General features: G+C 54.5%; 1 long non-coding RNA gene across 1 annotated transcript; it reads right to left on the reverse strand.

The window, feature by feature from the left end:
* Positions 1–4,183: 4,183 nt before the first annotated feature.
* LOC140711385 (uncharacterized) lies at positions 4,184–9,053 on the reverse strand. Its single transcript, XR_012092563.1, has 2 exons — positions 8,622–9,053; positions 4,184–8,031 (listed from the first exon to the last, which is right to left on the reverse strand). It is a non-coding gene; the product is annotated as an uncharacterized lncRNA (long non-coding RNA).
* Between the last annotated feature and the right edge of the window lie 1,214 nt (positions 9,054–10,267).

Here is a 10,267-nt window from a genome sequence, read left to right on the forward strand (position 1 = left end):
CACCCCCCGTGGGGACGGCTCGCTCCCCAAGAGCCAGGCGGCCCAACCCCGCGCCACGCGAACGCGGTCACCGGCACCGGTCGCGGCTCGGCACGGGAGCGGGCGGAGAGCCGGCTCACAGCGGCGTCCCGCGCCGGACGGAGTGCCACGCGCACCCGCCGCTCGCGGCAGCCTTCCCAATCCGCTAGGACGTCGGGCCCGGCCCAGCGGGATCCTCCCCCAACACGGAAGGGGGAGGCGCGGGCCACAGTAGACGACGAGCCGCACGCTCGGCCCCCACCGCGGGGTCCGGCGGAACCCTCACCGTTTCCCCAGCCTCATCCCGTCGAGGGGGGAGCAGCGGGGGAGGGCTCTCTGCAAGCGAGTCGCTACGGCAGCGCTACCACAACGCAGAGAGAGGCGGCAGGCCGGGGGATCCGGTACCCCAAGGCACGCCTCTCGGATCGCTAGAGAAGGCTTTCTCACCGAGGGTGGGTCACACTCCCCACCCGCCAGTCGCCCCTCGTCGGGCCCACAGAGGCGCTCGGGGACACCTGGGGAAGGGAGGGGGCGTGTGGCGCGAGGAGAAGAAACCCGCGGCAACCTTGAGCGTTCACGGTCAGGGCAGGGGCCCGGCTGGCGCGCGTGCGCACAGCCCCCAAAGGCCCCCCCCGCCGTCCACCCACCTCCTTTCTGCGAGGTAAAGCACCTCCAGTGAACCCACGCACGACCGGTCGGAGGCAGAACGGCAGCCCCTCGGCGGCCGGCCGGCGCACGCGTGGCCGGCCCGAGCCCACCGCGACCGCTCACACGGCCCGCGCTCACCCGCCAGAGGGGAGGCACGGGACGTGCGCTCGCCGGACCAGGCGGCGCCCTTCCCCGCGTGGGGGAGGGGCGCGTCTCACTCGACCGCCTCGGCCCACACCCAACGAACTCCCTCAGGACCCAACGCGCCGGCACCGTGGCGGCGACCGGAGGAGGGGGCGCTGGGGGTGGGAGCGACACACCACCGCTCGGCCTCGGGCACCTGAGGGACAACCCGGAGCGCTCCAGGAGCACCGCAAAAGACCCAGGCAGAGCCAGCGCTCGTGCAACGCCCGAGAGGGCAGCACGACGGGCCGGCGGGACAGCACCCCCACCGCCGCGGAGGGGGGCGGCCCGCGAGGCGACAACCACAAGAGGCGAAAGCGAGGGGTGCCTGCTGCGTCAGAGGACCCCGCCGACCCCCGCCGAACGCCACGAGGCAGACGGCGGGGGCGGGACAGCAAGGTCAGGCCGGGTTCCGCACCCCAGTGCCTCCCAACGCACCGCTCACAGGCGGGGACGAGAGACAGGGGGCCCCCGCGGGCGGGACGAGAAGAACGGGTCCCATTCACCATGAATGGCCGCCCCTCGCCCGCCGCGGCTCGGTCCCGGCCCGGGAGAGCACGACATCACCACATCAATCAGGGAAAGCAACCCCGGAGCGGGGTCGGTCGGTCAGTCAGCCACAGCCTCCCCGGAGGCCAGCGAGCAGATCAGCCTGACCACCCCCAGCTCCGGGGAAGGGGCGGCAGACAACCCGGCAGAGACGAGGAACGCCTGACACGCACGGCACGGAGCCAGCGGGAGTGGGGTTGTCACGGCCGCCCCAGGTGCCCACAGCAGGGAGCGCGCAGCGGCAGGGTAAGCCCGCGCCGCCTTCCCCGCCGCCCCCGGGTGGGTCAGAGACCCGGACCCAAGGCGGCACCGGGAGTCGGGACGCTCAGACGCACGAGAGACCAGGCACACACGGGCCCCAGCAGGCGGCTCCAGCACGAGCAGGGCCGGCTAGCCGGGTCACCGGGAGGCCCAGAGGCCCACCACGCATCCAGAGGCCCGACCTCTCCAGCGACAAGTCGCCAGAGGACAGCGTGTCAGCAATAACCCGGTGGCCCAAAATGCCGGCTCGGAGTGAAAGATATACCTCCCCAGGGGACAGGAGGTCGAGCCACCGACCACGCCGCCGGCCCAGGGAACCCGCGACACGGACATCTGTCCCCAAAATCGCCACCATCGCAGCCAGACACGGAGCACCCAGGGCCCTCTGGTCGACCCCAGGACACACGCCGGAGCAGCGCCGGGCCAGGGACGTCCTCCCGGCCACCCGTGCCACGCAGGGGCCGGCCCGTGTCTCCAGAGCGAGACTCGGAAGCGTTTTCGGCCGTCCTCTCGTACGACCGGGACACACGAGGGACCGAAGGCCGGCCAAGTGTGACCCCTCGGGCCGCACGCGCGCTCAGGGAGCGCTCTCCGACTCCCCACGGGGACTTGAAAACAAAAGGTCACGGCAGAGGGACGGCGGCCGGGCCCGGGGACCGCTCCCCGGCACCCGGGGGACGAGGCAGGACGGTCCCCGGCTCCCCACGGGGACTTGGGGAAAAAAAAATTCGGCCGCTGCCTCAGACGGCCAGGATGCGCGCGGGCCCGCGACCGGGCCGGGAAGGGTGTCCCCAGCCTCCCGCCCCAAGCCCGGTGGGTCCCCGCGGGTCGCGGGTCAGGCCTCGGGAGCTGAGCTGCGGCGTGCTGGTCGACCAACCCCGGCAGCCCCACACCCGGCTCAGGCCCGAAAGCGCAGCGACAACCTCTCCCCACATAAGCCTGCACGCCCGAGCTCTGACTCACAAGCGACGCGCCAGAGCTCTGGCGCGACCGGGACAGCCCGGCTGACGACCGCGGTGTTTCCGGAGCTCTGCCTAGCTCACAGCGGGGACGGTCCCCTCCCTCGGCAGCTGCCACCGCAGCTCCGGAAGCCAAGGGAACGATATAAAAGCGGCCGCCAGATGGAGTCCGACAACCGTCGCGAACGTCACCAAGACAGATCCGGATGGCAGGCCGGCCCGCCGACCGCGAAACCGAAACCGTGAGTCGAGAAACGCTATCCCGAGGCCGAAAACGCAGCCCCTCTACCCCAACCCCACAGAAACGGTCCCCAAAGCCTGTCTCTGCATCGACCGCGACAGAGTCAGAAGACAACCCACGGCGTGTGGATGTTCGGAGAGGCATCTCGGAGGGAGAAACAGCAAGCAAGGACTCGGTCGCGGGCCGTTGAGGACACAGGGAGACACAGATTGCGTAGGCTCTTCCTGAATCCAGACAGAGACGGAGGGAGGGAGGGAGGGAGGCAGGGAGGGAGGGAGGGAATGGAGAGAAGAGACAGATGGTGAAAGGAAGGGAGGGAGGGAAGGGAGCAGGGAGAGAGGGAGGAAGGAAAAGGGAGAGAAAAGGGAGACCACGTGGAAAATGAAGATGATGAAACGTCACTTTTCAAAGGTTACATTTTTACAGGAGAGATGGAAAGGAAAGAAACCTGAAACAGAGAGAAAGAATGAGGAAAGAAGGGAAAAAGAAACAGAGGAAACAGAAAAGAAGGACAGAAACGGAATAAAAGAAATAAAGAAAGCACGGAAGAGAAACGAACAAGAGAGAAAGGGAGGGAGGCAGGGAGGGAGGGAGGGAGGGAGGGAGGAAAACATAGAGAGGGAGACAGAGAAAGAAAGAAGGGAAGAAAAACACAAAGGAGAGAAAGAAAGAAAAGACAAATAACAGCATAAATATTTGCATTTTTAGCTAAATATGAGATATAAAAATACATCAAAACAGATGAAAATATTTGTCTTGATCGAGACCATCCCGGCTAACATGGTGAAACCCCGTCTCTACTGAAAAATCCAAAAAACAAACTAGCCGGGCGAGGTGGCGGGTGCCTGTAGTCCCAGCTACTTGGGAGGCTGAGGCAGGAGAATGGCGTGAAGCCGGGAGGCGGAGCTTGCAGTGAGTTGAGATCCGGCCACTGCACTTCAGCCTGAGCGACAGAGCGAGACTCCGTCTCAAAAAAAAAAAAAAAAAAAAAAAAAAAAAATGAATAAATAAATAAATAAATACATACATACATACATACATACATACATACATAAAAAAAGAAAGAAAGAAAGAAAATATTTGTATTTATACACATGAATGAATAGATGAAAATAAATACATAAAAAATAAAATAACATGAGCAAATAGGCCAGGCACGGTGGCTGACGCCTGTGATCCCAGCACTTTCAGAGGCTGGGAGAGAGAGAGAGAGAAAATGAAGGAAAGAAAGGAAGAAAGGAAGAAAGAAAGGAAGGAAGGAAGGAAGGAAGGAAGGAAGGAAGGAAGGAAGGAAGGAAGACAGACAAAGAAAGAGAGAGAGAAAGAAAGAGAAAAAGAGAAAGAGAGAAAGAAGGAAAGAAAGAGAGAAAGAAAGAAAGAAAGAAAGAAGAAAGAGAGAGAGAGGGAGAAAAACAGCGAGAAAGAAAGACGAGAGAAGAAAGAAAAAAAGAAGACAGAGGAAAGACAGACAGGAAGAAAGGCAAAGCAAGAAAGCAAGAAAACAAGACAGCAAGAAAGCATGACAGAAAGATAGAAAGAGACAGAAAGAAAAAGCAAGAAAGCAACAAAGAAAGAGAGGGGGGGAGTGGGAGAGGCGAATCTCTCTGCTTTCACTACATGCGGGGAGAATCAGGAAAGCCCCCACTAAACAACAAGGCCGGAAGTGGAGCTGCCATCTGTGAAATCCGAGCAGAAGAGTCCACACGGGTTAAAGACACGAAGAAAGACAGGGAAACAACTGCTCAAAGAGAAGAACAATCTGGCCCAGCCAGGGCCTGTCTCCTGAAGTTGTCTGGGCAACGAGGGAGTGGGACGGAGGGAGGGAGGGCCTCCGAGGCTCGTGTCAAACAATAAACGAGAATAACATAAAAGGAAGTTAAAAAAAAACATTACGCATCATTCGTAGCATCACTGACGCCTCGAAAGGCGAGAGGCATATGTTTATGTCACTGTGGGACTGTTGTCTTTTTTCTTTCCTTTTTTTTTTCTTCCCTCTCTTCCCGGAAACTCACTTTTTAATTATTTCCTTTTCCTTGTCCTTTTTAGTTTTATTTTTTATTTTACTTTCATTTTTATTCGTTTATGTATTAATTTATTAGTAGTAGTAGTATTTTTTGGAGAGGTTGCCTCGCTCTCTCGCCCAGGCTGGTGTACAGCGGCGCGATCTCGGCTCACTGCAACCTCCGCCTCCCAGGTTCAAGCGATTCTCCTGCCTCAGCTCGGCCTCCCGAGTAGCTGAGATTACAGACGCGCACGACCATGCCCGGCTAATTTTTGGTCTTTTGACTGGAGACGGACGGGGTTTCACCATACTGGCCCTGCTGATCTGACCACCTCGTGATCCAGCGATCCACCGCCCCCGGCGTCCCAAAGCGCTGGGATGACAGGCTTGAGCCACCGCGCCGGGCCGAGTTATTCATTTTATTTTCTTCCTAATTTTTAATTGTATGTATGCATGCATGCATGCATGCATGCATGTATGTATGTATGTATGCATGTATCCATCCTTTCTTATTTTTTGAGACGGACAGAGAGACACAGTGAGAAACAGAGAGAGAGAGAGAGAGAGAGAGAGAGAGAGGGAGAGAGAGAGTGAGAGACCTCCCCTTGGGCCTCAATGGTCTTTGCAATGTCCTTTCTTCAGAGATTCTGCAAACACAGTGTTTCCAACATTTTGAATCCAAAGAAAAGTTTAACTCTGTAACATGTATCCACAGATCACTAATCAGTCCCGATGATAGTTTATTTCTGGTTTTTCTCTGGGGAGTGTCGGTTTTTCTCCACAGGTTTCAAGGGGCTCCCAAAGTCCCTTCGCCGATTCCCTTAAGAAGAATATTTCCAAACCGACGTATCAAAAGAACGCTTTCACTTTGTGAGAGGAATCCCCACATTACAAAACCGTTTCACACATAGGCTCTCTTCAGTTTTTATCTGGGGATAATCTGTTTTTCACCCTAGGCCTCAATTGCAGCCCACATTATTTTCACAGATTCTACTAAAAGAGTGCTTCCAATCCGCTGAGTCCAAATACAGTTGTACCTCTGTGCGAGGAATCCACACACAAAGCAGTTTCTCAGGTAGCTTCCTTCTAGCTGTTATCAGGAAATATGTGCTTTTCCACCATTGGCCTCAAAGGAGTCCCAAATATCCTTTTGCAGATTCTACCACAGAAGTGTTTCCAACCTGCTGAACCGAAACACGGGTTTAACTCTGTGAGATGAATCCACATCTCACAAAGCCAATTCACAGATAGCTTCTTTCTACTGCTTCTCTGGGGATATTTGATTTTTCAACATAGGCCTCCATGGGCTCCCAAATATGCCTTGGCAAATTCTAGAGAAAGCGTGTTTCCAACACGTGAATCAAAAGAAAGGTTTAACTCTGTGAGATGCATCCAGTCACGCAAAGCAGTTTCACAGATCGTTTCGCTTCTTCATGGCTTTTCTCGGGGGGACAATCTGGTTTGGACAACCGGAATTAATGGGCTTGGAAATGTCTTCCCACACACTCAACAAAAAGAGCATTTCCAACCTGCTGACTCACACACACACACACAAACAAACAAAGAATACGTTCTGCGCTGGCAGATAAATCCAGACATCACGAAGCAGATTCAATGAAATATTCTCTCTGGTCTTTGTCTGGGGATATTCAGTTTGTCACCATAGGCCTCAAGGGCTCCCACACGTCCCTTTGGAATCTCTACAAAGAGAGCGTCTCCAACCCGCCTAATCAAAAGAAAGGTGTAACTCTTTAGGATGAGTCCACACATCGCAAAGCAGTTTCTCAAATACATTCTTTCTCATTTTTATCTGGGAATATTTGGTTATTCGCCATAGGCCTAAAGGGGCTCCCAAAAATCCGTTCAGAGAGACTGCCAAAAAAAAGTGTTTCTAACATGATGAATCAAAAGAATGGTTTATCGCTGAGAGATCAATCTGCGCATCACGAATCAATTTGACAGATAGCGTCTTTCTTGTTTCAATCTGTGGATATTCTGTTTTTCAACGTAGGCCTCAATGGGTTTCCAAATGTCCCTTCACAGATTCTACAGAAAGCGTGTTTCCAACCTCCTGGTTCAACAGATGTATCCGTTCGAGGTGAATCCACACGTCAAGAAGCAGTTTCACCAGTAGCATTTTTTCTCGTTTTCATCTGGGGATGTTCAGTGTCACCATAAGCCACAAAGGGCTCCCAAATGTCCCTTTGAAGATTCTGCCAAAAAACTGCTTCCAATCGGCCGCGTGCAGTGGCTCACGCCTGTCATCCCAGCATTTTGGGAGGCAGAGGTGGGTGGATCACCTGAGGTCAGGAGTTCAAGACCAGCCTGGCCAAAACGATGAAACCCCATCTCTACCAAGAATACAAAAAATTAGCCGGGCCTGGTAGCGGGTGCCTGTAACCCCAACTACTTGGGAGGCTGAGGCAGGAGAATCCCTTCAACTGGGAGGCAGAGGTTGCAGCGAGCCGAGATGGTGTCACTGCACTCCAGCCTGGGGGACAGAGTGAGACTCTGTCAAAACACACACACACACACACACACACACACACACACACACACACACCCCCCCCAAAATGCTTCCAATCTGCTGAATCAACAGAAAGATGTAACTCTGTCAGAGGAATCTACACATCGCAAAGCAGTTTTGCAGATAGCTTCTTGTTAGTTTTTATCTACCGATTTTCTGTTTTTCACCCTAGGCCTCAAACAGCTCCCAAATGCCCTTTTGTAGATTCTACAAAAGGGGCGCTTCCAACCTGGTATATCAAAAGAAAGGTTTCACTCTGTGAGATGAATCCACACACCACAAAGCAGTTTCAGAGACAGCTTCTTTCTAGTTTTCATTTGGGGATATTCGGTTTTTCACAGTAGGCCTCAATGGGCTCCCAAAGGCATATTCGCGGATTCTACAGAAAGACTGCTTCAAACCTCCTAAATCAAAAATTTGTTGTAATTCTGTGGCATGAATCCACACATCACAAAGCAGTATCATAGAGAGCTGCTTTATTATTTCTGGGGTGGGGATGTTCGCTTTCTCACAATAGGCCCCAATGGGCTCCCAAATGTCCATGCTGCTTCCAAACTGCTGAATCCAAAGGCAGTTTTAACTCTGTATGAGGAATCCACACAACAGAAAGCTGTTTCATGAAGACCTTCTCTCTCGTTTTTATCTGAAAACATAAGATTTTTTCACCATACGACACAAGGGTCTCCTAAATGTACATAGACAGATTCTACAAAAAAATCCTTCCAACCTGCTGATTCAAAAGAAAGGTTTAACTCTGTGAGACGAATACACACACTACAAAGCAGTTTCACAGAGAATGGTGTTTTTTTGTGTGTTTGTTAGTTTGTTTGTGTTTTGGTTTGCTTTTTTGTTTTTTGCTTTTTTTTTGAGACGCAGTTTCGCGCCTGTTGCTCAGACTGGAGCGCAATGGCGCCATCTCGCCTCACTGCGATCTCCGCCTCCCAGGTTCAAGCAATTCTCCTGCCTCAGTTTCCCTTCCCGAGTAGCTGGGATTACAGGCATGTGCCACTGCGCCCCGCTAATTTGGTATTTTCAGTAGAGACGGGGTTTCTCCATGTGGGTCAGGCTGGTCTCGAACTGCCGACCTCAGGTGATCTGCCCGCCTCGGCCTCCCAAAGTGCTGGGAGGACAGGCGTGAGCCACCACGCCCGTACTACTTTATTGTACATAATACAATACATAAATTGTATTGTATTTACATTTATGTATTGATTGATTGATTGATTTACTTACTTATGCTGCCTGATCAAAGGTCACTCCGGCCCAGTCGTCAAAGTGGCCATTTCCTAGGCAACCAAGAAGGGGGGAGCTTGGAGGTGGGGGCGGGGGCGGTGGAGAAGACACAGTTGCCCCAGGCTGTGCGCAGGCGGCCTGAGCTTCCTTCCTCTGTTGAGGCCTCCATTTTCAGAGTAACAGTGGCCGCTAGGTGATGCCCGACGTCTGCCAATGAGACTGTCAGCCTGGAATGAATTGGGATCGCCTGGAGGGGGAGGCGGGAGGCGGAAGGATGGAGGCCCCCACAGCACAGTGGGTCACCGCGCCCTCCCAGGCGATCCCCACAACTAATCGACCAGGGCCCCTGGGGGCACACAGCCTAAGACCCCCCCCACCCATCGGATCATCTGGAACTTCTGTCCGTCCGGAGACGAGAGACGAGAGACGAGAGACGAGAGACGAGAGACCGACTGGAAATTCTCTCGGTCAAGGTCCAAACCTAAAAGAATCACTGACACAGACATCAGGACTAACAAAGACAATTTGTAAAAGTTTCCGTGTTTTGGGTGAATCCGTGTATTTCTGTATCACAAAATTACTGATTTTGAACGTTGCGGTTTTTCTACTCCTTACGTGTACGGTCCTGTGATAGACAGACCAGGGGACTCCTCAGCTCGGAGTCCATGAGGCCAGAAGCTGACATCCTAAATTTCTATGTAGAATGAATGTAAGCAGGCCAACCAAACACTGTGCCGTAAAACTGTCCGGAAGACAAGCGGTGGTGGTTGGGGGGCGGATGGGGGGGGGGGGGGGGAGCCGGGTGCGGTACGCTCACGCCTGTCATCCCCGCACTTTGGGAGGCCGAGGGCAGGCGGATCCCTCGAGATGGTGGCCATTGCACTCCAGCGTGGGCAACAAGAGTGAAAACTCCGTCCAAAACAAGAACAACAACAGAAACGTTAAGTGCTGTCTGCTGTTATTTTTGCTTCCCACCCTGAGAAGAACATAATACAGCTGCTGTCTACCTGCCTGCCTGCCTGCCTGCCTGCGTGTCTGTCTGTCTGTCTGTCTGTCTGTCTGTCTGTCTGTCTGTGACAGGGTCTCGCTCTGTCTTTCGCCCAGGCTGGAGTGCACTGACACCATTATGGCTCACTGCAGCCTCAACTTCCCCGGGGTTAGGGGATTCCTCTAAGGGATCCTATGGATGGCCTCGGCCTCCCAAAGTGTTGGGGTTACAGGCGTGAGCCACCAGCACCCGGCCTGAGTTCACACATCTGGTCTCACTGCGTCTTAACCAGACGCCCGTGAAGAACTCAAGTCAAGAGAGAGAGAGTCGGCAAGAGACTTTCAGCATTCTCTCCCAAAACCAGTGAGGTGGATGGCGGCCGTGTGTCCCAAGCTCCTGTGGTTTTAGGTGGCCACGCGTAGAGGATAGATTTCAAATGTTTCCAGAGAGGCGCAAGCCACAGTCATTCAGGACATCCGAGCGCGAGATGGGGTTTCTGACAGCGACTTAAGGGCCAGGAAGGGCCAGAGTCTGCCAAGGCCCTCGTTCTAGGGTGGGGCCGATGGAACCCCAGGCAGAGGGAGCCAGCGGTCCGCACAGAGAGAGCTCCAGCCCTAGGCCCCACCGTGCAGACCGACTCAGAAGAAAGAGAGTCCCT

This window comes from Chlorocebus sabaeus, unplaced genomic scaffold (assembly GCF_047675955.1).
Source record: "Chlorocebus sabaeus isolate Y175 unplaced genomic scaffold, mChlSab1.0.hap1 unalloc_scaffold_903, whole genome shotgun sequence".
NCBI classification, from domain to species: domain Eukaryota; kingdom Metazoa; phylum Chordata; class Mammalia; order Primates; family Cercopithecidae; genus Chlorocebus; species Chlorocebus sabaeus.